The sequence below is a fragment of the Pristiophorus japonicus genome, chromosome 7 (genome assembly GCF_044704955.1).
Source record: "Pristiophorus japonicus isolate sPriJap1 chromosome 7, sPriJap1.hap1, whole genome shotgun sequence".
NCBI classification, from domain to species: domain Eukaryota; kingdom Metazoa; phylum Chordata; class Chondrichthyes; family Pristiophoridae; genus Pristiophorus; species Pristiophorus japonicus.
In genome coordinates this window covers 204,144,662-204,150,676 of record NC_091983.1, presented here as the reverse complement: position 1 = coordinate 204,150,676, position 6,015 = coordinate 204,144,662, and the positions used below count along the sequence as shown (strand labels likewise).

The following is a 6,015-nucleotide window of genomic DNA, read 5'->3' as shown; positions in this document are numbered from 1 at the left end:
TACATCTCGATTTCGTCCCTCGATTAGTGGCCGTGTCTTCAGCTCTGGAATTTCATCACTAAACCTCTCCGCCTCTCTACCCTAAGAAGCTCTTTAAGAGCTACCCCTTTGACCAAGCTTTTGTGCCACCTGTCCTAAGAGAAGAGTATTTGAAGATCAGGACCTCAAACCCAGCACCAAGCTCATGGTCCACAGAGCAGTGGTGATAGCCGCCCTCCTATATGCTTCAGAGACATGGACTATGTACAGTAGGCATCTCAAAACACTAGAGAAGTACCACCAACGCCGCCTCTGCAAAATCCTGCAAATTCATAAAAAAAACAAGGGTTGGTGCTGTTTCCTGCATTTTTCTTGCAGCTGTTGCACCGTAAAGATCATATCCGTTGTACCCCGTAGTGGACGAAATCCGCACTGTGACTCCGGGAGGAGCTCCTAAGCCACAGGGAGAAGACAGTTGAGGAGGATTCTAGTGATGACTTTCCCAGTGGCTGATATCAGGGTGATTCCTCTGTAGTTGCCGCGGTCAGACTTGTCCCCTTTTTTAAAGATTGTCACGATTACTAAATGTCTGAGATCTCCCGGCATGCTCTCCTCTTTCCAGATGAGAGAGCTGAGGTGATGCATTCATGCCAATAGTGCCTCTCCGCCATACTTTAGTGCCTAAGCGGGGATTCCATCCGCTCCTGTTGCCTTGTTGTTCTTGAGCTGGTGGATGGCCTTTTCTACCTCGTGCAGGACTGGAGTTTTGCTGAGATGGTGGCAGATAGCATGCTGCGGGATGGAGTCAAGTACACTTGAGTCAAAGGCAGAGTCTCGACTGAGGAGATCTTCGAAGTGCTCCTTCCAGCATGTCCTGACTGCCTCGGTGTCCTTGAGGAGTATCTCCCCGTTCTTGGCCAGCAGTGGGGTGGGGCCTTGGGTGCTTGAGCTGTAGGTGGCCTTGACTGCGGTGAAGAATCCTCGCAAATCATGGTTGTCAGCCAGCTGCTGAATCTCCTGTGCTTTCTCCACCCAACATCTATTCTTTAGGTCGCGGGTTTTTTACTGGACCTCGACCTTAAGCCATCTGTAATGCTGCGTAGTTGCTCCCGAGTTGGGTTGAGCATCGAGGCATTGACCACACTCGATCAGCTCTGATGGACGGGCCACATTGTCCGCATGCCCGATACTAGACTCCTGAAACAAGGACTCAACTCCAAGCTATGTCACGGCAAGCGAATCCCAAGAGAGCAGAGAAAACACTTCAAGGACATCCTCAAAGCTTCCTTGAAAAAATGTAACATCCCCACTGACTCTTGGGAATATCTGTCCCAAGACCGCTCAAGGTGGAGGAGAAGCATTCGAGAAGGCGCCGAACACTTTGAATCTCTTCGGTGGGACCACGCGGAAGCCCAGTAAAAACAGCGGAAGGACGTACGACAAATCAAGCACCCGATCCACCCAGCATTTGCCCCACCTGTGATAGAGACTGTATATTCCGCATTGGTCTCATTAGTCGCCTTAGAACTCATTTTAGCATGGAAATTTAGGGGGACTCCGTAAGAAGAAGTTTATCCACTTGGGCAGAAAAAATAGAAAAGCAAAGTATTATTTAAATGAAGAAAAATTGAAAAGAGCTGCAGTACATTGGGACCTGGGGGTCCTGGTGCATGAAACACAAAAATTTAGTATGCAGGTACAGCAAGTAATCAGGAAGGCAAATGGAATGTTGGTCTTTATTACAAGAGGGATAGAAACATAGAAACATAGAAAATAGGTGCAGGAGGAGGCTATTCGGCCCTTCGAGCCTGCACCACCATTCAATAAGATCATGGCTGATCATTCCCTCAGTACCCCTTTCCTGCTTTCTCTCCATATCCCTTGATCCCCCCAGCCGTAAGGGCCATATCTAACTCCCTCTTGAATATATCCAATGAACTGGCATCAACAACTCTCTGTGTAGGGAATTCCACAGGTTAACAACTCTGAGTGAAGAAGTTTCTCCTCATCTCAGTCCTAAATGGCCTACCCCTTATCCTAAGACTGTGTCCCCTGGTTCTGGACTTCCCCAACAACGGGAACATTTTTCCCGCATCTAACTTGTCCAGTCCCGTCAGAATCTTATATGTTTCTATGAGATCCCCTCTCATCCTTCTAAACTCAAACTGAACACAATATTCCAGGTGAGGTCTCACCAAGGCCCTGTACAACTGTAGTAAGACCTGCCTGATCCTATACTCAAATCCCTTAGCTATGAAGGCCAACATACCATTTGGCTACTTTACCGCCTGCTGTACTTGCATGCCAACTTTCAATGACTGATGAACCATGACACCCAGGTCTTGTTGCACCTCCCTTTTTCCTAATCTGCCGCCATTCGGATAATATTCTACCTTCGTGTTTTTGCCCCCAAAGTGGATAACCTCACATTTATCCACATTATACTGCATCTGCCATGCATTTGCCCACTCAGCTAACCTGTCCAAGTCACCCACAGACTCTTAGCGTCCTCCTCACAGCTCACACCACCACCCAGTTTAGTATCATCTGCAAACTTGGAGATATTACACTCAATTCCTTCATCTAAATCATTAATGTATATTGTAAAGAGCTGGGGTCCCAGCACTGAGCCATGCGGCACTCCACTAGTCACTGCCTGCCATTGTGAAAAGGACATGTTTATCCCGACTCTCTGCTTCCTGCCTGCCAACCAGTTCTCTATCCACGTCAGTACATTATCCCCAAAGCATGTGTTTTGATTTTGCACACCAATCTCTTGTGTGGGACCTTGTCAAAAGCCTTTTGAAAGTCCAAATACACCACAGCCACTGGTTCTCCCTTGTCCACTCTACTTGTTACATCCTCAAAAAATTCCAGAAGATTTGTCAAGCAAGATTTCCCTTTCATAAATTTATGCTGACTTGGACCGATCCAATCACTGCTTTCCAGATGCGCTGCTATTTCATCCTTAATAATTGATTCCAACATTTTCCTCAGGCGAACTGGCCTATAATTACCCGTTTTCTCTCTCCTCCCTTTTTAAAAATTGGTGTTACATTAGCTACCCTCCAGTCCATAGTAACTGATCCAGAGTCGATAGACTGTTGGAAAATGATCACCAATGCATCCACTATTTCTAGGGCCACTTCCTCAAGTACTCTGGGATGTAGACTATCAGGTCCCGGGATTTATCCGCCTTCAATCCCATCAATTTCCCTAACACGATTTCCCGCCTAATAAGGATATCCTTCAGTTCCTCCTTCTCACTAGACCCTCGGTCCCCTGGTACTTCCGGAAGATTATTTGTGTCTTCCTTCGTGAAGACAGAACCAAAGTATTTGTTCAATTGGTCTGCCATTTCTTTGTTCCCATTTGAATTCACCTGAATCTGACAGCAAGGGGCCTATGTTTGTCTTCACTAATCTTTTTCTCTTCACATATCTATAGAAGCTTTTGCAGTCAGTTTTTATGTTCCCAGCAAGCTTCCTCTCATACTCTATTTTCCCCCTCTTAATTAAACCCTTTGTCCTCCTCTGCTGAATTCTAAATTTCTCCCATTCCTCAGGTTTGCTGTTTTTTCTGGCCAATTTATTTGCCTCTTCATGGCGTATAAAAACAGAGAAGTCCTGCTACAACTGTACAGGGTATTGGTAAGGCCACACCTAGAGTACTGTGTACAGTTTTGGTCTCCGTGTTTTTAGGAAGGATATACTTGCATTGGTGGCTGTTCAGAGAAGGTTCACTAGGTTGATTCTGGAGATGAGCGGTTGACTTATGAAGATAGGTTGAGTAGGTTGGGCTTATACACATTGGAGTTCAGAAGAATGATCATCATAGGAGTTCTCAGGTGACTGAACAGTCCAATATGGGAATTACAGTCTCTGTCACAGGTGGGACAGACAGCCGTTGAAGGAAAGGGTGAGTGGGGAGCCTGGTATGCCGCACGCTCCTTCCACTGCCTGCACTTGTTTTCTGCATGCTCTTGGCGATGAGACGTGAGGTGATCAGCGCCCTCCTGGATGCTCTGCCTCCACTTAGGGCGGTCTTTGGCCAGGGATTCCCAGGTGCCAGTGGGGATGTTGCACTTTATCAAGGCGGCTTTGAGGGTGTCCTTGAAACGTTTCCTCTGCCCACCTTGGGCCCACCTGCTGTGTAGGAGTTCCGAGAAGAGCGCTTGCTTTGGGAGTTTAGTGTCGGGCATGCGAACAATATGGCCCACCCAATGGAGCTGGTCAGTGCTTCGATGCTGGGGATGTTGGCCTGATCAAGAACACTGACGTTGATACACTTATCCTCCCAGGAAATTTGCAGGATCTTGCAGAGACATCGTTGGTGGTATTTCTCCAGCGATTGTGTCTGCTGTATATAGTCCACGTCTCTGAGCCATACAGGGCTGCCTCCAAAAGTTTGTCACCATCCACCACCTGCTCCATGACAACATGCAAGCCGTGATCCTGACTAATGGATCAACCAGAACCAATCCATATCCGGACCGGAGTCAAGCAGGGCTGCGTAATCGCAATAACCCTCTTCTCGATCTTCCTCACTGCAATGCTCCATCTCACGCTCAACAAGCTCCCCGCTGGAGTGGAACTAAACTATAGAACCAGTGGGGTGGGAACCTGTTCAACCTTCGTCGCCTGCAGGCTAGGTCCAACACCATCCCATCCTCTGTCGTCGAACTACAGTGCACGGACGACGCCTGCGTCTGCGCACATTCGGAGGCTGAACTCCAAGCCATTGTCAACATCTTCACCGAGGCGTACGAAAGCATGGGCGTTACACAAAACATCCGTAAGACAAAGGTTCTCCACCAACCTGGCCCTGCCACACAGCACTGTCCCCCGATCATCAAAATCCACAGCTTGGCCTTGGACAATGTGGACCACTTTCTCTACCTTGGGAGCCTACTATCAGCAAGGGCAGACATCGACGACGAGATTCAATACCGCCTCCAATGCGCCCGCGCAGCCTTCGGTCGCCTGAGGAGGAGAGTGTTTGAGGATCAGGCCCTCAAATCTAGCATCAAGCTTATGGTCTACAGGGTTATCTTATGGTCTACAGGGTCACCATCCTCCACCTGCTCCACGACAACATGCAAACCCTGATCCTGCTCAACGGATCCACCAGACCCAATCCATGTCCGGACCGGGGTCAAGCAGGGCTGCGTCATCGCGCCAACCCTCTTCTCGATCTTCCTTGCTGCAATGCTCCATCTCACGCTCAACAAGCTCCCCGTTGGAGTGGAACAAAACTATAGAACCAGTGGGGTGGGAACCTGTTAAGAGTGCGAGGTGATCTTATCGAAACAAGGTGGATGCAGAGAGGATATTTCCACTCATAGGGGAAACTAAAACTAGGAGGACATAGTCTCAGAATAAGGGGCCACCCATTTAAAACTGAGATGAATTGGAATTTCTTCTCTCAGAGGGTTGTAAATCTATAGAATTCTCTGTCCCAGATAGCTGTGGAGCCTGGGTCATTGAATATATTTAAGGCGTAGACAGATTTTTGAGTGATAAGAGAATAAAAAGTTATGTGGAGCGGGCAGCGAAGAAACTGAGTCTATGATCAGATCAGCCATGATCTTATTAAATGGCAGAGCAGGCTCGAGGGCCAATGGCCTGCTCCTTATGCTCCTTTACTTTCTAATGCTCCATTGAAGGCAGCTTGGGATGTTTATAAAACTTTCTTTGGCAGGTCTTGAGCAGCCACTCACCAGCCAAAATAGAAAAGGATCTACCCGCCCGAAAGGTGGAATTGAACCACTCTGTCGCTAGACAGCTACAGGTTTGAAGCCTGCACCCCAGACCACTGAGGTTCATCCGGGCATTAATAAGGACTTATTCCATTGCTATATAAACCACTGATATGCTCAATACTTTTATATTGTGGTGATTTGATTTTTATTTGTTTCTCTCGAGCTCATTTATTCTGTATGTCTTCACACGATAACATTTAAACCGGAATCACCGCAATAAAGATGTTTAGCCTCGGTTTACTTCGATGACGCCGCCAGTGCCGACTCATATGCAA

At 47.6% G+C, this 6,015-nt stretch overlaps 1 non-coding gene across 1 annotated transcript; it reads right to left on the bottom strand.

Annotated features, from left to right (window-relative positions):
* Positions 1-5,723: 5,723 nt before the first annotated feature.
* Positions 5,724-5,810, bottom strand: trnastop-uca (transfer RNA opal suppressor (anticodon UCA)). Its single transcript has one exon. It is a non-coding gene; the product is annotated as a tRNA-Sec (tRNA).
* Positions 5,811-6,015: the final 205 nt, after the last annotated feature.